The sequence below is a fragment of the Mesoplodon densirostris genome, chromosome 10, assembly GCF_025265405.1.
Source record: "Mesoplodon densirostris isolate mMesDen1 chromosome 10, mMesDen1 primary haplotype, whole genome shotgun sequence".
NCBI classification, from domain to species: Eukaryota; Metazoa; Chordata; class Mammalia; order Artiodactyla; family Ziphiidae; genus Mesoplodon; species Mesoplodon densirostris.
Window position 1 is genome coordinate 101,140,069 of NC_082670.1, and position 23,328 is coordinate 101,163,396.

Consider the following 23,328-nt stretch of genomic DNA (forward strand, 5'->3'; position numbering starts at 1 on the left):
TGTGCGCCAGGGAGTACTCACAATTACTGTCTTCTTCATTTAATACTCCTAACACAAACCTGATGAAGCAGGTAATCATCCTCATTTTATAGAAGAGGAAACTGAGGACTTAGGAAGATTTAGTACCTTGTCCAAAGTTACCTAGCTAACAAGTGATGGAGCCAGGATTGGAAATTAGGAACTTTTGTTTCAGAGTCAATATTCTTAACCTTTAGAATACACTGCAAAATAGGAGAATACGAGAGAGAAGCACAAACTGGGCAAAAGACCAGTGAGGTGAGTGTGCAGAGCAGAGGGCACTGAACAAAACAGGAGTGGCTACGGGGAGGGAGGAAAAAACTGAGGCCCCTTCTGAGCCTCCACTGCTCGGAAAGCTTCTGAAAGCAAGACCAGACTAGTTTCATTTGGTCTGCTAAGCACAAGAGCCTATTAGAAAAGGCGAACAAAACATTTCCAAAATGATGATCACTGATGTTCTTTCCCTGCAAGGCATTGCCATGACTTTCTTTCTTTCTATGTACACCCCCATGATTTACCAACAAGACTCTTCCAAGCTGACCTTGCTTCTTTTTTTTTGCGGTACGCGGGCCTCTCACCGTTGTGGCCTCTCCCGCTGAAGAGCACAGGCTCCAGACGTGCAGGCTCAGCGGCCATGGCTCACGGGCCCAGCCGCTCCGCGGCACGTGGGATCTTCCCAGACCGGGGCACGAACCCGTGTCCCCTACATCAGCAGGAGGACTCTCAACCACTGCGCCACCAGGGAAGCCCTGACCTTGCTTCTTTCGTTACAGCTCATTCTCATCAACTTCATTACATTCCAATAAATAGCGATGTCCCACTCCTTGACCGTGGGGTGTGTGTGTAACAGACGCTGACAGCAGCCTAAGAGAAAATTTCCCAACTCGTCTTATATGTTATGCTCCCTTTTCGCACACAAAGATGCTGCTATTAATTTAGTATTCAAAAAGCCTTGTAGACCTCATTTCATCTGGAATACAGTCAGATACTGAAAACGCCAACACTGTGTTTAGCACAGGGTATCAGGTCCATTTCCTGTTCCCCTTCCCTCTAGGTGTAGAGTGACATTTGGATGGCTTGGCCAGTCATGTCACAGTAATCTACAAGAAACAGTAGGTTTCAGCTGAGAACTGTGTAACTAATCTTATTCTGTACCAGGCAGTGTATCAGAACTTCTCCTTCACCGGCAACTGCTTATAATCTACTAAACTGTCACGTGTCCTCTTACTCTTTCCTAGCTCAACTGGGAACCTGTTTCCTCAACAACAGCCATGAAAACATCCACAGTTCTTTTTCCCATTGCAAACTGAAAGAATATGCTATTAAAACGCATTGCCAAATTTTCACCAAGGGTGGGAATGGTCGGGATCCAATGTTGTACTTTGATGTTCAAAAATATCTGCAGATCTTTCAAGGCTGCTGGTAAATGGTCCAGGTTTTGAATCTTCTATCCAGAAAAAGCAATAGTTTATAGAAGATCTCTTGAAGAGCATAATACACTTGCAGTATGGGTAGGTGGGATTAATCACGGGTGTTCATTGATCAGCACTGCCCAATGGGATTTTCTATGATGATGATAGAAAAAATTTTTTTTTACTTAACGTATTTATATTTGGCCGCATTGGGTCTTCCTGGCTGTGCGCGGGCTTTCTCTAGTTGCGGCGAGTGGGGTCTACTCTTCGTTGTAGCACATGGGCTTCTCATTGCAGTGGCTTCTCTTGTTGCGGAGCACGGGCTTAGTTGCTCTGCGGCACGTGGGATCTTCCCAGACCAGGGCTCAAACCCGTGTCCCTTGCATTGGCAGGTGGATTCCTAACCACTGTGCCACCAGGGAAGTCCACATCAACTTTTCAAAAACTGTGCTTACCCGCTTGCCCTGGCTTTTCTCTGACTTAGGACGTGCAACAGCCCCTCTCAGACCTCTATCTCTCCCTGCATTTACTCATTCTTGATGCCTCTTCCCAGCCAATCTTAACACCTTTGACCTCTCTGTGTCCCTTACCTCCCACGTGGGCACAACTCAGAGACAGTCCCTATGCCACGCATATTAAATGTGTGCCTTCTCCCCATTCCTTTAGCTCCCATTAAACAGGTCCAGCACCAATCTTTGCTTGTTGAGAAGCTCTAGCAGCCTCCTCACTCATTTTTGTCATCCCCCTCCCTCCTCCCAGCTGTGGAACACACTGGGGCCTGACTCATCTTGCCCAAGCACAGATATAGTCACATCTCTCTGCTGCCCCCAAACATTTAATGACTCCCCATAAACCTGATGATTTAAATTGAACCCCCCATTCTGTCCTTCAATAAATTCGATAGCAAATATTACTTGCATAAGTGGCCCGGGGAACACAAGACTCACTGAACTGCTGATCCTTCGGTGGACACTCCATACAGTTGTTTTCTCCTTCCTTCCCAGGGAAGTGCTCTTATTAAATGTTTTTCCTGTTCAGGGCCCATCTCATTACTAAATGCTATTCCTCTTCAGGGCCCATCTCAATGTCACTGCCTTGTACGTCTTTGCAAGTCTACCATTGTTCCTGCCTTATAACTGCTACAACACTATTTTTAAATTAATGATTATATATGTGCGTGTATATATATATACACACATACACACACAAAGCAAAGTGAAATACGTAAGTTTTAAGTGTATTTAGGATGAATTCTGACACATGTGGACACTTGTATCACCATCATCCACATCGAGATATAGATTTCCATAACCCAGAAAGTTCCCTTTGTCCCCTTCCAGGTAGTACCCATCTCTAAACAACTGTTATTCTGACTCATAGATTCGTTCTGGATGCTTCTGAACATCATACAAATGCACTTGTACCCTACATACTCTTTGGTGTCTAGTCTCTCTTAACTCAAACATTTTTTTTTGAGATTCAATCTTGTCATTGTTTATGTACATAGTTCTGAACTCCAAGGGCACCTTGTTGCCACATCCTCTAGGAAACCCTTGCCTGCCTTCATCTGTTTTTGTCCCACTGCTAACAAATCACCTCTTAAAGGCAGAGCTTTCAACCAGTTTATCTTTTGTCTCCCACAGTACCCCACACGGGGTTCTGATGTATATGGGATGTACAATTCATATTTCTTGGATGAGATTGAGTGAATGATCAATTCCTTTCTTGGGTCACCAGATGACTTCAGTAGAAAAGATCAACTGTAAGCCGCATGGCATGCCCTAGGCCACTGGGACAGCTATTTTATAGAGGTGATGGGTTTATTGGGCATGATGTGAAGAGGAAGGCAAAGCAGTATCTCTCTGTGAGAACTGGCAGCAAAGGCTCAACACCTTGGGCAACGAAACTCTGCATTTTGACATGACCATACGCCTGAGATAGGTCACCATGCCCTGGATTCTGTGGATTTATGACCACCTATTTCAAACTGAAATGTCAAAAAGTCTACTCAGTCTCAAATAACAGAATGTGATGAAGGTGAAGAATTCAGAGCCTGAATGCCCATCAAGCAAATATTTAGAAGGGAAATATATTCCCTTTGTACACAGTGAATGTAAAGGGAAGCAGAGGTATTATGTATAGCAATAGCAGGTAGCTGGTACTTCCGGCTCCTCCACCCTTAGGACTGAGTGGCAGTTTAATGGGGCACAGGAAATAAGAGGACTTTTGCAAAGGCTTAAAAGGGTTCTGCAGTGATGTCATCTGCTCTTACGGAGAAGCGGCATATTACTTTGTCTCCAAGCCGACGTCAGGGCTATATAATGCAATGTCAAGACCTCTGGCTCTCAACTAAAGCAGGACAATGACCACCCGTGAGAGGCATGTGCCTCTGACAACCCCTTTGTCCATTCACCAACCACCTTAGACTCAGGAGAGGAATCATAATTATAGAGCAACTGCTCAAGAGTAGAATTTTAGAGCCTCTGGAGAGAAGGAAGTTTCCACTGGGCCATTTGGGTGATTATTGTCAAGACTGTGGTTGAGTCTACCTAAACTGAATAATTTACTCAGTTAATCATTCACCAATTGAGTCAGTGAAAAGCTAGCTTTCCAATAGTGACTGTTTGCAAATGAAGCAGTAAGCCCAGTTCTTCCTGCTTCCTCCTAAAACTCTGAGACCAGAACTTATTACTTCTCTAGTGTTACTTTCTGACCCTTTATGACTGCAATAATAAGTCATCTCTAGCTTCCTTATCTCCAGTTATCTGTTGGAACTAAAAGGGAAAAACAGAAGAGGAATTATAGACAGAAAGGAGAGCAGAGAGCATTATTCAAAGAGTTCGAATATGTCCTAGGTTGAGCCCCAAATTTTATCATAAACTGCAGAGAAAAACAGGTACAGAATAAAATTATGAAAGAAATCTTTAAAAATCATGAAAGAAATTTTAGTTAGAATAAAATCTAATTAGAAGCACATACAGGTGAATATCATTTGATCTTGCTATAGGGAAGGACTTTCTAAGGCAATAATACTCAACCCTGATGGCACAATAGAATCACCTGGGGAGCATTTGAAAACCCTGTGGCCTATGTAGGACACCAGACTAATTAAAGCAGGGTACCTGGGGGCGGGGGGGGGGGGGGGGGGGAGGGACAAGGTGGGGAATCCAAACATCAGTAGTTTTCAAAGCTTTCCAGGTGATTACAAAGTGTAACCAAAGTTGAGAATCACTGTTGACTATTCTCAATGTAATAAAAACAATAAAGAAATAATAAAGCAAATAATGTCCAATGACCTGACTACATAGAAACATGACGATTTTGATAAACATTAAAAACAACAAAAACAGGCAAAATACAACACATTTAAAAGACAAGGTGTTAATGTCCTTACTGCATAAAGAATCTGTATAAGACAATATTTTCTGCATTTGTGTTTTTGTTTTTGTTTTTCATTTTATATGTGCCCACACTCTCTCACTTTCCCACCATCTTTATCTGAAATCGAGCTTGGAGAAATGTCATGAAAAACTCAACATTTTCCAGACGGGCTGGCATGTAAATATCCCCAACACTTTCTGTTTCTTACTGCCTAATTTGTTCGCATCTAAAGATCCTTATGATATAAATCTACAAACCAAAAACAGTCACATCTAGGGAACTCCTCCCCACCATGCTTTGAGATGTAACTGATATACTATTTTGTAAATTTAAGTTGTACATGTGACAACTTGATTCAAGTATATATATGGGGAAATGATGACCACAGTAAGGTTAGTTGGAACTGTTAACAGGGAAAACTCAGGGCTCTTCAGACATTCAGGTGCATAGGAGTAACCTGGGGATCCTGTTGGGTGTAGACTTGAGCCTAAGAAACTACATCATGAGTAAACTCCTTGAAAGTACTGATACAGTTGGTCCTGGGACTGCAGCTTGAGTAGCAAGTACGTAGTTACCTTTGAAAATGTTAGACAGTGCTAGAGTTTATATATACCTTTTGTTTCCTTAAGGATTTCAAATAAATGGTTAGGGCAAATAAATGGTTAGGGGAGGTGTACAACCTAACTTAGGTTCATGCATCTTTATACTCTCAGAGACTAAGGCAAGCATTACAGTTTTTGTGAATTTCATGCAAACAAATTAAATATTTAGGGTTAAACTCAGATGCTTCAGTAGTTTCATAGTGCATTGTCTGGAAAATGAAATCCTCACGTTACTTTTGGAGAAGAAGACCTTTAGTCAAGTGACTCTAAATATCTGATGGCCACCGTGAAAGATGGCATCATAGGACAGTATTAACCATGGGAGTTCCATGTGGGCTTTGAAAAAAGACTGTGCTTCCCAACAGTGAAAAGCCGAGAGCATTTCCTCTAAGATTAGGAATGAGACAAGGATGTCCACTCTCGCCCACTTTTACTCAACATGGTTTTGTAAGTCCTAGCCACGGCAATGAGAGAAGAAAAAGTAATAAAAGAATCCAAACTGGAAAAGAAGTAGTAAAACTCACTGTTTGCAGATGACATGACACTATACATAGAAAATCCTGAAGATGCTACCAGAAAACTACTAGAGCTCATCAATGAATTCGGTAAAGTTGCAGGATACAAAATTAATACATGAAATCTCTTGAATTCCAATACACTTAAAATGAAAGATCAGAAAGAGAAATTAAGGAAGCAGTCCCACTTGCCACTGCCTCAAAAAGAATAAAATACCTAGGAACAAACCTACCTAAGGAGGCAAAAGACTTGTAGGATAAACACTCTAAGACACTGATGAGAGAAATCAAAGATGACAGAAACAGATGGAGAGGTATACCATGCTCCTGGATTGGAAGAATCAACATTGTGAAAATGACTATACTACCCAAAGCAATCTACAGATTCAATGCAATCCCTGTGAAATTACCAATGGCGTTTTTCACAGAACTAGAATAAAAAACATTTGTAAACTCGTATGGAAACACAAAAGACCCCAAATAGCCAAAGCAATACTGAGAAAGAAAAACAGAGCTGGAGGAATCAGGCTCCCTGACTCCATACTATACCACAAAGCTACAGTCATCAAAACAGTGTAGTACTGGCACAAAAACCAGAAATATAGATCAATGGAACAGGATAGAAAGCCCAGAGATAAGACCATGCACCTATAGTCAATTAAACTATGACAAAGGAGGCAAGAATATACAATGGAGGAAAGACATTCTCTTCAACTAATGCTACTGGGAAAACTGGACAGCTACATGTAAAAGAATGAAATTAGAACACTCCCTAACACCATACAGAAAAATAAACTCAAAATGGATTAAAGGCCTAAATTAAAGGCCAGATAGATACTATAAAACTCTTAGAGGGGGCCTCCCTGGTGGCGCAGTGGTTGAGAGTCCGCCTGCCGATGCAGGGGATACGGGTTCGTGCCCCGATCTGGGAGGATCCCATATGCCACGGAGCGGCTGGGCCCGTGAGCCATGGCCGCTGGGCCTGCGCATCTGGAGCCTGTGCTCCGCAACGGGAGAGGCCACAACAGTGAGAGGCCCGCATATCGCAAAAAAAAAAAAAAAAAAACTCTTAGAGGAAAACATAGGCAGAACACTCTCTGACATAAATCACAGCAAGATCTTCTATGATCCACCTCCTAGAGCAATGAAAATAAAAACAAAAATAGACAAATGGGACCTGATTAAACCTAAAAGCTTTTGCACAGCAAAGGACACCATATACAAAACGAGAAGACAACCCACAGAATGGGACGAAATATTTGCAAACGAAGCGACTGACAAGGGGTTAATCTCCAAAATATACAAACAGCACATGCAGCTCAATATCAAAAAAACAAACAACCCAATCGAAAAATGGGCAGAAGATCTAAATAGACATTCCTCCAAAGAAGACATACACATGGCCAAAAAGCACATGAAAAGCTGCTCAACATCATTAATTACTAGAGAAATGCATATCAAAACTACAATGAGGTATCATCTCATGCCAGTCAGAATGGCCATCATCAAAAAGTCTACAAACAATAAATGCTGGAGAGGGTGTGGGGAAAAGGGAACCCTCTTGCACTGTTGGTGGGAATGTAAATTGATACAGCCACTATGGAGAACAGTGTGGAGGTTCCTTAAAAAACTAAAAATAGAACTACCATAAGACCCAGCAATCCCACTCCTGGGCATATATACAGAGAAAAGAGAAATTTGAATAGATACATGCACCCCAATGTTCACTGCAGCACTGTTTACAATAGCCAAGACATGGAAGCAACCTAATGTCCATCAACAGAGGAATGGATAAAGAAGACGTGGCACATATATACAATGAAATAATGCCATTTGCAGCAACATGGATGGACCTAGAGATTATCACACTAAGCTTAAGTCAGAGAAAAACAAGTATCCTATGATATCACTTATATGTGGAATCTAAAAGAAAATGATAGAAATGAACTTATTTACAAAACAGAAACAGACTCTCAAACTTAGAAAACAAACTTATGGTTACCAAAGGGGAAACATGTTGGGGGGGGAGGGATAAATTAGGAGTTTGGGATTAGCATATACACACTACTCTATCTAAAATAGATAAGCAACAGGGACCTACTGTATAGCACAGGGAACTCTACTCAATATTCTACAATAACCTATATAGAAAAGGAATCTGAAAAACGATGTATGTATATGTATAATGGAATCACTTAGCTGTACAGCTGAAACTAACAACATTGTAAATCAGCTATGCTCCAATATAAAATAAAAATTAAATTTGAAAAAAAGAAAAAGAAAAACCCTGTGCTTACCAACATAAGGAAATATTGAAGTACCTTTTGGGTAATTGAGGCTCACAGCTCAGTCTGTCTTGGATTCAGTAGTTGCCCAGCTTAACTGAATAATGTCATATTGATTCCTCATAGTGAAGCATGGTGCATATTGCAAGGTAGGCATTCAATAAATATTTGATGAATACATAAACAGGGTATATCTCACAAGACCCAAGTGGCATATCTCACAATACCCAAGTGGGATAGAAAATTGTGTCGATTATCAACCTGGGTTAGGGTCCCCAAAATGTTATATAATCCAGAGTCAGAGAACACAGCACTTTGTGCCCAAAGACTTGAGGGTTCAATGACAGAGAGACAGACTAGTTTAGTCAAAGGACCAAAGGGACCCTTGGTCTCCTAACTGCTTAGAGCAGTGCTCCTCGCATTTTATCACAGTCTAGCATTTCGATCACATCCTGGGCGACTGTTCAAAAGGCAGGTTCTTGGACCCCATACCTGGGATTCTAAGATCCGGATCAGGTCACTGTGTTTTAGAACTACTCCATAGAGACAGAAGCAGAGACGGACTTGGTACCAGAGCTCTGGTTTTAATTTTTGCTTCTACCATTCATTGGCCATTTGATCTTAAGCACATTTGTTATCCTTCTGGAGAATTGGTTGAAGACTCTAGTGTCCATAGGAACTGGGCAGGGAGCTTAATAAAATAGGGCAGTAATGGGCGACAGGGTATCACAGTGGGACTGTGCTAAGCTGAAGCATTCGTGTCCTACTTATGGGAGAGCATCCCTACGTAGCTCTAGAAAGGTGGTGGCCAGGCATTGAACTTTTTAAAGAGAAATCGGAAATGCAGGGTTTTACAGGAAAATGAGACTTTTAAATGTTTGTAATTCATTCATAACTTTTTAACACACTGCATGCCACTCTCTAGGTCAGGATCTGTCCTTTGGCTACCAGGTTATGCACTCTCTCTTAAAGCCTTACTTGTTTTCTATCTTTGTTAACTGTCAAATGAGGCTAATAACACTTACCATGAAGGACTGTGTGGCAAGGATCAGAGATAATTTAAGTGAAAAGCACTTTATAAAGCATAAAAGAAGTCATTAATAACGCTGTCATCAGGATCATCACAGTACCCCCGTGTCTAAGTGTTTTACATATTAAGGAGGAAAGAAAGAGGGCGATTTCTTTTTCAAGACCATTTACCCATCGACAGCAGATGCCATATGTCCCTTCCCTTATCAGCTCCCTCCTGAGTGAGGAGTGACTGGATGGTCATCTAAGGGCCAGGGCCATTCCTTGGTTTTGTTTTTTCCTAAATCTGGCCTTGAAGAGAAATTTTTCATACACACATACACATACACATATACACACACACACACATACACACACACACACACACATATACATGACCCTCATCCTGGCTATAAAGTACAGTTTAGCACGTGTCATGGCTGAGATATCAACAGAAGACCAGGAAGAATGAAGATGAAGCTATACATATGCGTGAACATGTTTCCATGACTACAGATCCTCCAATACTACAATTGGCAGAAATAGTTTTATTAGCAAAGACCTAATCTCTCCCTTATCTCCTGGTCGCCATTTGATACATATTATGTCAAAGAGTAACATGATCTTTTTCTTGACTCTTTTTGTCAAGTTATCTGAACAATTCAATTGCCTTCCAGACAAGTTTCCAGAATATCAAGAGACATGGAAACTGAGGAACAATTCTTTATCCCCCTTTATTCCTCACCATGCTGAGTATTGTAAAATGATACCTCACTTGACACTCTTTGAAAGGATACTCCCTGGAATGCCAGCCTGGGACAATGACAGTGTGAAGCATTTATCCTGATCATTTACCATAGAAAGTTCCTTGGTCTCAATTATCTGGATTTTTCCAGGTAGATTTTTAGTCCCATATTATCTGGAAAATTGTCCCCAACACTCTGCCAATCTACAAATAGTCTATGTAATTTTGTTGGTTTATAAGGAAAGTTGTTTCCTTTTCCCAGAGGAAATGACATAGGCTTCTACTCTCCCTTCTGGGTTGGGTCTAGAGGGGAGAAACCTCTGCTTGGTCTTTGCTGAGTTCCTTATGGATCAACCTCCTGCCTGGCTTTCTCTCCAGACTCCAGGCTGCCCCCGCCAGCCTCATTCTCACTAGGGGCACCTTTCTGCAGAAGCCCCGTTCAGCTGGAACGTGGATTCAGCCTGGAAATGGGGAACAAAAAGGAGGGAGGTTCCATCCCCCCTAGGGCTGAGTCCTCCCCCCAAGTCCAGCTCTCCCTCCCCCAAATGAACCTTGCATCCTACTAGGCAGGAGGACTAACTCAGACTTTGCTTCAAGAACCACTGATTACTTCCCCGGGCCTCCTGAACCGAGGAAGATGGATCAAAGCTGACCCCAAAGAAACTGCATCTCCGGCACCACTGCCGAACAATGAAACGCGATTTACAAGTCTGCACTCTCCAGCTTCTAGACCCTTGAAACCCAACGGACAAGCCCATCTCTACAAAGCACAGAGTTGTAAGGCATGAAATCTTACCTGGGCCCTCGTAGTGCAGCATTGGAAGATATCTATCTATCTATCTATCTATCTATAGCTCACAACAATCATTTTTTACCTAAATATGCTGTGCTGCTGGGAGACAGAACTGAACTGGAGCCCTTCTGGACCTGTTGATGACCGAGCTATGTGCCGGAGCATTTAGCCTCCGCAGGTGGTCATCTTCCCCACTTTGACCCCAATTTTCCTTTCAGTGTCCAAAGCCTCCTGCTATTTAGAAGGACACTGAGACAGAATGTAAAACACCCAGTTCTTGCATAAATAGGCTGTTTTATTTTGCCGTTATCTTAGGAATGTCTGGTTGGTTGTTTTAAATCCAAGGGTCTTTTTGCTAATCCCTCATAAACCTCGTTAAAGAGCGACCAGAATATTACATCTTCATTTTTCTTTCTTGGTTTTGGACTTAAATCTAATGAGCAGGTTCCCAATCTCATGAAAAAAGAAAAACCTTTGTATCAATGCAGGGTCCCTGAGCCCCAGCTGTCCCACAGGTTGCTTTTTCCATCTTCAAGTGTGTTTGCTTGGGTGGGCCACAGCTCATTTTCAAGCTATCACAGGGCAGTTAGTCCTGTCAGATCCAATATCCAACTCCTTGATGGGCCCTCTTAGTGTCATGCGGTACACTTGGGGCCAAAGACATGCTTGTAATTTTCTGTCAACAGCTTTTGCCTTGTTGCCCAAACCCAACAAAGGCAGAGTTCTCTCTGCTTCATAATGATTTTTTTTTGGTGGGGGAGAAGAGTTTGTGTCTATGTGCGCATCTGTCAGTTGGAGGGTAGGCTCAGAATCTCTGATGATAGTAATGGTTCTAGATTACAAACCCTTTTCTGGTCAAAAAGGACACTTTCCTAGGCTAAAGCAGTATAACTGCACAGCTGAACTGTTTTCATTAATCAGAGTGGCATTTCCTTGGGGAGTCATGGTAAGTCCATATTCTGGAATTCATTTTCAAGGGCTGAGGCAGGAAAAGGGCCCAAGTCCAGCACTGCATTACTAGCTTATGCTTTTGGAGGTGAGCTGGGTTTACAGCCCAAGGGCTATTCATCTGCCTCTTTCCTTTGGTCTCCATGTCTCCTTGGCATTTCATTCCATCAGCCCGTAGTTGGTGCTCCATGAAAGTTTGCCACATACATGGATGGATGCTTACGTAGATGGAAAGAAAGAGGAACAGAAATAGGTGTAATGAGGTGGGTGTGGACATGGGTCCATATACGAATCAGCCTAGAGAACCTCTTCTTTTTCCCCTTGCTTCTGGATCAAAGGGTACCTGCCTGACTATGGCCTCCTACTTGGTCGGCTTGGGAGGATCCCCATCCTTGACCTTAGGAAGAATGAGTGCATACACTTCCCTTTCCTTCCTTCTTTCCCATTTCTCAGAAAGCAGTTTTCTTTTCCACTTTAGCTAACCTTGCCCATTGACACAACACATCCCCCTGAGCCTCCTTGCCCATCTACCTCAACCAGAAAAGAGAAGGATTAGTTGGAGATACTACAGGAGGTGGATTTGTTGAGACATAGCAGGCAAAGAGAAGAAAGGGGCCAGACTGCAGAGAAGCAGTGTGGACTCTGTTGAGGTCTCTGGAATTGAATACAATCACAGTAGAAAGCCAATGAAGGGTTTTAAATGCAGGAGTTACATCATTTCATTTAAAGTAATAAAAAAAAAATCCCTCCATCTGCATTGTAGAGAGAGCAAGAGTGAAAATGGAAAGCACTCAGGAGTCTTCTAGGTGAGAATTGCTGGTGGCAGTAGAGATGGAATTAAGTAGACAGGTGTGGATTTGGGATCAGCAGACATGACAAGCTACAGGATGGGGGTTGGGGTGGGGAAGGAGAAGGGAAGATACATGGACCATCACGGGCTTTAACAGATGATCTGGCTGTTGAAGGGAATGAGGTAGACCAAGGAAGAAATGGGTTTGGGACGTAGCAAGAAGGGGCGGACAAATCACAAGTACCCGTCTATTTTGGATTTTAATCATTTCCATTATTCATCTTATAGGTATGGCTTATTATTTATTTAGCCCTACCAACAGAGGATTTCAGCAAGAGGGGAGTTATTTGGCTTTTGAAGCTCACTAGGCCTGACCGCCATTTTCTTAATGGTTTATGAGGTTGGCCAACTGAGAAAGAAAGTAGGACACGACTTCCTTGTACGGCAGAAAACCCAAAGCAGTGTGTATTCTTTCTCTATCCTTTGAGTCTAAGTGTTTTTAGAGCTCCCAAAGGACGTTCTGAGAAAGAAAGATAAGAGAGAATCCTTTAACTTCTTTTTAGAGTGACTCTGACTGTAAATTATTAACTACGTGTAGTTTTATTTCTGATGCCTGTACGAGAAAAACAAGTCGTCTTTTTGTGGGGGAGGGATAGGAAAAGGGAAAAAACTTGATAGAGGAAAGAAAGACTGCGCCACCTAGGACACAATAAGGATCAAGAAAGGGCTGATTTCCCTTAACAGCCGGGGCACAGAAGTTTCATCCTGTGAGATATCAAAAGCTCTTCAGAGTCAGCTCAGCTAAGCTGTATACAAAGCGTGGTTTCTGCCAAGGTGACAGGCTTAGAGACACTACAAAAACAAAAACAAAAAACGTCTCCTGGGAGGTGGCAAACGCCAGGGTCTGGTGTTCACAGACAAGTGGATTCCAGTGGGCTTCGCTCATTCTCATACCAGGGTCCTGACAACTCAAGTCAGAGGGTCCTGGGTCTGTGGTTACATCTCTTTCCCCCAACCACTTGGCCTCCTCGTGTCTGCCTGACAGCACCAAGCTCCCTCTGCAGAGAAAGTAACCTCCTTGGAAGAAATTAAGATCCTCTTCAAGTTATTATGTATTTCAACTGACTGAGGTGGTAAAACAAACCTTTCTGGTAAAGTTTTCAAAAAAAACAAAATTTCTGCCTTCTTGGGGAGGGTGTTTGTTTCTGTTAAGTGGTTCGGAGTAGCAGAGAAATATGAACAAAGTGGGTATATGGACACTGCAGTATTACCCGCCCCCAACACACATCCGCCCCCTTGCTTACTTGCATGAAATGACTATTTTTACACCATCACATTTTTTTTTTTTTTTTTTTTTTTTTTTTTTTTTTTTTTTTTTTTGCTGTACGCGGGCCTCTCACTGCTGTGGCCTCTCCCGTTGCGGAGCACAGGCTCCGGACACACAGGCTCCGCGGCCATGGCTCGCGGGCCCAGCCGCTCCGCGGCATGTGGGATCCTCCGGGACCGGGGCACGAACCCGCGTCCCCTGCATCGGCAGGCGGACTCCCAACCACTGCGCCACCAGGGAAGCCCCACCATCACATTTTTAACAGAGTCAGTTTGTCCTTCTCTCGGGAAATAAATAACATTCACATTTAGGTGAAAAATGATTGTTGTGAGATATATATATGAAACTAATCACTTTTCTTTACACATGAAACTAATACAACTTTGTAAATCAACTATGCATGAACGTAAAGGATTGTTGACATTCCTCCTTCCCCAAATTATTCCTAATTATACAAGATGGTCTGTGGAGTTTCCCACACAAACTTATTTCTACTACTGGTTAAAAAAAAAAAATGGGGACTGGGAGCAGGGGTGGGTTGCCACCTTAACCAGGAGAGATGCTCCAAGCCAATATGAATTCTGTAATAATTGTTAATTTCATAGTGGTGATAATAGATTGTTGTTTTTATAATAATTACAGCACATGATTATCTAGGCTTCAGACGGAAAATGTGAGGACTTAATTACAGGGTGACTTATTTGTTGTTATGTTCTTGCCTCCGTTATTTTGCTTTGAATGCTTACGTCTGCATATCCAGCTTATTCAACAAGGGGAGGAAACCTTTTATCCTGCATAAGGAAAATATGGCAATTTGAAAAACGATTTCATGACATTTTGAAGCCAGTAACACTAAGTAACTATTAGTGTTTCTCAAGACCTCGTTTGCTCTAAACATGTGGGCTATGGAGCCAAGACAGCTACGGATTCTGGCTCTGCCTTTCCTCAACTATATGACCTTAAATTAGGATCTAACTTCTCTGAGCCTACCTTTCTTTTTTGTTGTTGTTAATTTTTTTTTTTTTTAATTTTTGGCTGTTTTGGGTCTTCATTGCTGTGCACGGGCTTTCTCTAGTTGTGGCGAGCGGGGGCTACTCTTTGTTGCGGTGCGCAGGCTTCTCATTGCAGTGGCTTCTCTTGTAGCAGAGCATGGGCTCTAGGCACGTGGGCTTCAGTAGTTGTGGCGCACAGGCTTAGTTGCTCTGTGGCATGTGGGATCTTCCCAGATCAGGGCTCGAACCCGTGTGCCCTGCATTGGCAGGTGGATTCTTAAGCACTGCGCCACCAGGGAAGTCCCGAGCTTACCTTTCTTATCTCACCTCTGGTGGCAATAATAGGACCCATTTGCCCATCTTCTAAGGTGTGCAGAGTTTAAGTGTGATGCTGTGTACAAAGCACTGAGCAAAGAGCCTACTGATGATTCCACAAAAACGGTGACAACTCTTCACCTCAGGCCGTAGGAAATGTCTATGCAATTCTTTGTGCCAGTAAAGAACATATCTTTCACCTTGCAGAAGGCATTCTCCCTGTCACCTGTTGAGGCTCTGGACCTAATGTGGTTTCTGATGTGTAGAATTATTAATTACCGTAGCACTGTCTGTGATGTGTGGCGTTCATTTCCATTTCACAGAGACTAAGCAGAGGCCATTTTCTAAGAATAGACTGAGAAAACTCGAATTCCATATTAATACTTATTCTCATCGTGAAAACAAAGTCAGAGGGTCCTTAAAATATTACAGCAAGGATGCAAATAAAAATTGAAGAGGAGGGTCTCCTGATCCCACCCCAACTCAAGCTGTGTAGTTCCTGTTTTTTGAAAGAAAACTGGGAAGGAAAGAAGGTAGCCTCTTTTGCATTCAACACATGAAACTTAAATAGCACAGGGTGTTTCTACAGCTAAAGTCTACTCTGGATAGATGACAGGATCCCACAGCTGAGGTACTCAAAGGGTTTCTTTCTCCTCCCTAGAGTTTAGCTTCAGCATCTGAAAAAGAGAAACCTAGCCATGGATCTTGTGCTGGGCAAGGAATTACAGCCACAGCAAGAAGGAAGGTGGTGGGGAGGTTCTTTGTGTCCTGAAAGAGAGAAAGAAAGAAAGAGAGAAAGAGAGGACAGTAAGAAAGAAAGAAAAGATTGCTTTTACTTCCCACGGCACCATGCGAGCTCCAGCCTGCAGTATTCCTCTGCATTATCTGTGAACCGCAAAATTAAGTGTTTGCAGCACCACCCTCTCTGCTATTACAGACATGTGGGAATAAGATGGTTATTTATAGGCTTCTTAATGCCTGTTTTGCTGGACCAGAGAAGTGAATTTCTAGAAGCTGGGAGAACTGACAAAGCTCCTGTTCTGTAACTGAGGAGGCCAGTGGCGGGGAGGGTGAGAAGCGGAGAATTATTTACATGTATCTCTTTAGACCTCCTCAGGAAAGAATCTGCAGTACTGGCTCTGGCAAGAAGAATGGTTATTTGGTTCCGTGGAGGGAATTTCAACCAAGGACATTTGGTCCAAAGAGCTGCTCTCTCCATGTGGCTGTAATTAATCGTGAATGTGCAGGGGGATGAGAGAACAGTCTAACCCTTCACTTTACAGAAGAAACAGCAACTCAGAGGGAGGAGCTGGTCGTATGGCAAGTTCATCTCCAGCCAATACAAGTAGGAGTGGAGGTCGGGGGAGGAATCCCTTCCTCTGACCTAGCACACCTGCCTGGCATATGCTTCAACCTGTGAGCCCCAGCCCAGGTGGGTCAATATTTTGAATACGCTGTCTGCCTTCTCCTGCTTCCCTTTGGAATTGGACAAGATCTTAATAGGACATTTTGACCAACGTTTGGGGGAAGAAAAGAATAAAATAGCCTGAAGCGCAGTGCGTTTACTTGAGCCAGGGTTGGCCTAGGTCAGGGTACCAAGTCAGAGAATGGCAGCTGGCTTGTTCTGAATATATATAAATAGAAAAAGCAACGGAAGAAATGACTCACCCGCAAGCGGGGGCCAGGGCTCTGAGACCGGCGACGCTTCCACATTCTGCTAGCTCTGATGTTGCCCCCCACCCCCTTCCTTAAATCATCTGACGTGCCATCACCCCTGTCTTCCCTCATTCTATTCTCTGCCAGGAAAGTCAGAATCACGCTCTAATTCTCATCGCTAGTAGCTGTCCTTACTTTGGCTCCTTTTCTTTATTTTCTATGAACAAAGAAGGGAAGGAAAGTGTGTGAGGGTATTCAAGGATGAGGTACAAGTGAAGGCACAAGGAAAGAAGCTAAAGAAGAAACAAAGAAAAGCAAGGGGGAGGATGATGGTGAGATCTCGGTGTATCCAGTGACGGCATCCAATGACCCAGTGATGTATCCATGCCAGCCTTGAAAATATGGACATGTAACACTGTGTGTGGTTGACCTACACATACACAAATGAAGTCACTTCTGTAAAATCACGGCTGCTAAACCGTCATCATGTCTTATACTCCCAAAATAGTGAAACAAAGACAACCGAGTGATGAGTCCTCTTTGAAAATTCTGTCTTCACTACTTGACATTCCTGGGGATCACATGCATCGTCTCCCCCACCTTATGGCCCTGGCGTCTGTACAGCACACACCCTCCCCTGGGCTCAACTCAAGGACTTGCCCGCTGATGAGAATCTTTAGCTGGTTTTACAATGACTTCTGAAATCTACATGTTTTTAAAATAATGCAAATAGTAGCAAAATGTTACAAATAATATAGCAAAAGTGTAGCTAAATAATAGGTACATTTTAAGCCACTACTGATCATGGCACTTTGGATAGGTGCTGTCAACACTGTTTGTCCAACAATTCACAGCAACCACTTGACCTCCCTTTGACTCGGGCTCCTTTTAACCATCCCCTCCCATCCTCTCTTTTGATGTGTTCTGGTCTTTTTCTCTGAGCTCATATAGTTTTATGGTCAGCCCCTTAACCATATCTTTGAAAAAGACCTTTGTGGAAGTAGCGGGAACACATAAATAAGTTGCAAGGTAATTAATACTGTGAGAATGCCACAGGATGCAGACTTGGGTTTGTCCTTTCAACAAACTGGCCTCCTCGACGTGAGGATGACAAAGGCAGGTGGAACTGGCTCCATCTATCATGCCCACAGCTGTTGTGTGACATCTCAGGTCCTTGTGCAATCTCTTTAATTAAAGCATCACCAACTCCAATCATTATTCTCCCGTACTCTGTCTTTAGCTTATGAATGAATGGCCCCAGAAACTTCTATTGTTTCTTAAATGAATATGGTATCTAATGGATGGAACCAGAAGCTCTCTTTCCTGGATGAGTTACTGGTACGGCGCTGTTTTTTTAAAGAATATTTCATCATTTTGGCTTGTTTCCAGATAAAGAGGTTGAAACCTAGGCTTTGAAAATGGAGAGTTCGATCCCACCTACTGAGTTTGTAGGTCCATCTGAGGAACGGAAGTCCTCTGAGGCTGATTTGGTGGTGCTGACATGAGCTCATGTATAAATGACATTACACAGAGCACAGCCCTGGCTCACTCTAAGTGCTCAGACATTGTAGCCATGACTTATTTCTTGTTCCTATGAAAGGCCCTCTATTACTTTACTCCCGTTTCAGTACTAGATAATAACCCCACCGGGCTGCCCACATTTATGTTCTCTTTGTGGTCATCTCTACTACTTGAGAAGGCTGGAAGCGTACTTCCCTTCCCCACTTTTGTCTCTCTCCTTTCCTCTTACAGCATAGAAGGACGTCAGTGGATGTATACAGGGACGCTCTTTTCCATTGCCTCGATTGTTCATAGTTCTATTTCTGTGAATTGACCCATTTAAACAAAATTAATTGGCTAAAGACAAACGCATCTTAGGTCTAGGTGGGACCCTCCAAACCCCAAGAACATCCGGGGTAGGTTCTTCCAAAGTAATGTAGAAAAACCCGTAGATGGATGCTAAAATTTCACACAAAATACAGGAGGTTCACCTTGATTTGTTGTCAAAGACCTAAATGAGATATATAGTTAACTCTGATGCAGAAGAGCAGGAAATTTTCATCAAAATCCCCCAAACTGGGAAGACACGACTGTTCCTTCAGCTTCTCTAATGAACTGCCCCCATATTGGCTGAAAGTTTCTTTCCAAAACCTCCAAAGAGTAAATTGCACAGACCCAGAACTGTAGCATTAACAGGTAAGCTGTTAGCTTCCTCCCCTCTGAACTCTCAAAGCTTTGGCCTTCTGCAGACTCCACTGGGTCATCCCTTTTGTCTGTGTGTAATCCTTGCAGGAGGACAGGAGGAAAAGTGGGGAAGCAAGGGTAGTAGCTAAGGGGACAGAGAGATTGCCGTTCCCCCAGATAACAACAACAACAACTGCTATTATTTATGAGCCATTTTCTAAACGCCAACTGATGGATTCAGCCTATGATATGTGTCATTTCAGTTATGTCAGCTATCTCACACACAACAATCCTAGCAGCGTTATCTCCACACCTACTTTATAGTGAAAACACTGAGGCTCAGAGAAATGAAGCCATGTGGCCAAGGCCCAACAGCAAGAGAATGGTAGAACAGGGTGAAAGGTATCAGGCCATGCTTAACGGAAACTAGAGAGCTGACTGAAAAGAAATGGCAGCTTCTCACTTTTCTGGACACATGGGATGGTTTCTTGGGGATGGCTGCCCCAACCCAAGAGAAGGAATCAGTTAATTACTTACATTGATTTCTCATCAGCCTATATGTATTAAGCACCTACTATTTATTTATAAATTGAGGAAAGGGCTGAGTACCAGATCAAGATTATCTCATGTTCTTCACAGAATATCAGAGTTAGAAGAACTCTGAGAGCATCCAGGCAAGCTTCTTTCAAAATATAGCCAAAGGGCTACCAGTCTAGAAATTATAGGGACTGTGAAATTCCAGACTCACTGAACTAAAGGGACAAATGAAAACATATGTCTACACGAAGTTATACATAATCACCCCAAAATTTAAATATCCCAAATGTTCACCAACTGATGAATGAATAAACAAATGGTGGTAGAGCCCTACAATGGAACACTCATCTGCAATAAAAGGAACTATGGATACATACAAGCACATGGATGAATCTCAAAAGCATTGTGCTGAATAAAAGGAGCCAGACACCAAAACCAACAGGCCATGTGATCCCATTTACAGGAAAGTACAGCACAGGCAAAACTGCAGAGTTAGAAAAGCAGATCGGCATTTGGCAGGGTGTAGAGAGAGAGAACTGACTTCAAACATGCACAGAGGAATTCTGTAGGATGGTGAAAATACTCATGATTGTAGTGATAGTACATGACTGCATACGTTTACGAAAACTCATCCAATTATGCACTTAAAATTGGCGAATTTAATTGTATGTAATTATGTCTCAATGAAGCGGACCCAAAGGAGGAAAAGGAAGGAAGCAGGGAAGAAAAACGAGTTATGGACTGAATACCTGTGCCCTCTCCCAAAATTCATATGTTGAAGCCCTGACCCCCAGAGTGTGATGGTATTTGCAGATGGGGCCTTTAGGAGGTGATGAGGGTTAGGTGAGTTCTCGAGGGTGGGGCCATCAGGATGGGATTCCGTATGAGACACCGGAGAGCTTGCTCTCTCTCCCTGCATGCACACAAAGAGGGCCTGTGAGTGCCCAGTGAGATGGCAACCACCTGCGAGCCACGAGAAGAGGTTGGAGAACGAAACCTACGTGCCAGCACCTTGATTTGGGTCTTCCCAGCCTCCAGAACTCTGAGAAATACATTTCTGTTGTTTAAGTCACCCAAGCTGTGGTATTTTGTTACGGCTTCTTGAGTGGACAAAGAAACAGAGACGGAGAGGGAAGAAGAAAGAATGGGAAAGGAATACAGAGCAGGGGAGGGACGAGAAATTGGTCCCAGGTTCGTGGTGTCCATAAAGACCCTCGTGGTTTGCATGAGCCCCTAGACTAGCTGGATTCGTTTCCTAGAGCTGCCAAGTGATCAGAAACGTGATGGCTTAAAAGAACAGGGACGTATTCTCCCACAGTTGGGAGGCCAGAAGTCCTAAGTCAAGGGGTTGGCAAGGATTGGTTCCTTCTAGAAGCTCTAGGATGGGTCTGTTCCAGGCCTCTCCCCCAGCTTCTGAAGGCTGCTAGCCCTCTTTGACTTGCAGACACATCATTCCCATCTCTGCTTTCACATTCACAGCACCTTCCCTGTGCTTTCTCTTCTAAGGACACTTGCCATTAGATCCAGCATCCACCCTAACCTAAAATATTCTCATCTCGAGATCCTTGATGTTCATGTGGGGCAAAGACCCTTTTACCAAATAAGGTCATGTTCACAGGTTTCAAATATATAACTGTTTGGGGGTGGGACACAATTCAACCCACTGCACTGGCCAACTTCCAAATGGGTTTTTGGTTGGTTGAAAAAGGCACCTTTGTGCCTTGCGGCCTCACTGAAAAAAGGGTAGTGCTCACTGGGTGGGATTTAGAGGTAAGACTTCCCCCTCATTATACCTCAGTTTAGGTTTGCCAAATGTCCTGGCTGTCAGACACTAAGGACTTCATAACAGAAAAGAGTCTAGGAAAGAACTCCTGCTTTCCCAAAGCACCATATGGGTTCTAAGTGGAGTAACAGCTTTTCACCCTGAATAGAAATAGGCTCATCCTTGCCCTCCTCAGACATTCTGGACATGTGGGAAAGTCCAAAAATAAATGCATCCGTTTGCATGGTTTCTTTATAAAGGAACCACGTGTAAGACAGATCTGGGTTCCACAACATACATACTATGTAACCATATATGTGTTATATCAAAAATCTCAACTTACAATCCATAATATGAGGATGATACCATGTTTTAAGGCAAAGTAAAGTTTTTCATTGATAACCCATGCCAGAGTACATAATTTGAGAATCAGGAGAATAAAATTAGTTTCTTTCCTATTCCATCCTACTCATGCAACTAGTTCCCCTCTCCACAATCAGGCTTGCTTTTTTTTTTTTTTTTTTTAAATCCAGTTTCTTATCTATCTTCCAGAGATTTCAATGCATGTGATACATATAAAATTAAGTTATAATAACGCCGTTTTTTCAGATGATTAAAAGTGATAATAATGTAGCATGGGTATGTATCTTTACCTTAGGACTTTCTTTCGATCCTGTCCGTAAATTAAAATATGAGTGTGTGATTAAATGTGTGTTGCCTAGAAAATTAAAAGTGACACATACAATGTGTGTGCTGGCAGACAAAGAAAAAGTGCGTAGTGTTTTATGCACCCCCATGGCAGGCAGGTTCAACCCCATCTCTCTGAACATCAGCATTCATTTATGTTGGAGTCAAGCTTAATGCCTCCACTTAAAATTGTGTAAATTACTACCTTAGCTCAGGAATATCACTTGAAAAGTGAAGCATAAAAAATAATGGTGAAGAAGAGGTTCTAGACACAAATAAAATAACTGGGGGCTTTCAGACTGTACCTTAAAATATCAGGATAGCAAGTGAAGTAATAGATCACCTAAAATGGGCATAATTCCATAGCAATTGAGCTGGTAAGTGAATTCACAATGACTAATGCCCCTTGAACACTTGTGCTCCTGAAAACATAGTAAGTATTTACTTTGGGTGAAGTACAAGGATATTTTGAAATCGACAGAGGAAAATCTGCAGTCTTTTCATGTGAAATAATGCAGTTAACCAGGTGATGACTGCTAAGTGAAAGGCACGTGTGTGTTCAGGAAAGTAAAAACCCTGTTTTCCATGCTTCCTCCTATGTCAACAGATAACGTTATTGTAGAAGCCACAATTCCCTTGCAGGGGTCGTGTTATGCTGGAGTTCTCCCATCCGGGTATCATCAGACTCCCACCAATGAGAAACATGTTACGAAAGTAGAAATGAACATAGGTACAATTGGGGAAAAAAATAAGATATTCCAGAAATAGTGACTCTTTGGGTCATGCCTTCGCAGCATCAGAACACCCTGGGTAGAAACTAATGGAGATGCTAAATCTATCATCATATATAAACCCAGGCATAAATACCTGGGCAGGGTTCATTTGTGATGTCATGCGTTGCTGTTTGCCCAGTAGATAGAAGAAGAAAAGTTTTAAAGTAGCTAGAACATGCTTTTGGAAGAGGAAAAAAGGGTTTCACTCGATGTTAATTTCCACTGAGGAAGGGCGGAGTTGGGAAATATCCAGGCGAAGAAAATAAGTAAGAATTTCCTCCCTTTTTTTCCAAACAAGTATTTAGCGAGTGTCCACTACTTTGCTAGTCGCTAATGCAAGGGGATGGAGTTTCAGAATGGATAACTTATGCTTCAGAAAGCCTCAAAGTCCAGGGTGGTGGTGATGGAGAGAGGAGGGGAAACAGACACATCAACTTAGTTCTAGTAACTCCAGGAGAGGTAATGCCTTGCTCTGCTGGGAAAGTCAGGGAATCTTGACACTAGCTGGTCCTTGAGGGACACCCCTGACCACGGACAGCAGGAGCACTGGTCTCAACACACAGGCCAGGCTGGCAGTTAAAATACACACTCGTTTTCC

The 23,328-nt window shown here is 42.8% G+C and overlaps 1 protein-coding gene and 1 long non-coding RNA gene across 2 annotated transcripts in view; one reads left to right on the forward strand and one right to left on the reverse strand.

Annotated features, from left to right (window-relative positions):
- Window positions 1–23,328, forward strand: part of GRM7 (glutamate metabotropic receptor 7) — a 776,446-nt gene that overhangs the window by 723,359 nt on the left and 29,759 nt on the right. The window lies entirely within an intron of this gene.
- The window catches only part of LOC132496882 (uncharacterized), a 103,573-nt gene that overhangs the window by 8,438 nt on the left and 71,807 nt on the right, over window positions 1–23,328 (reverse strand). The gene's annotated exons all lie outside the window — the stretch shown is intronic.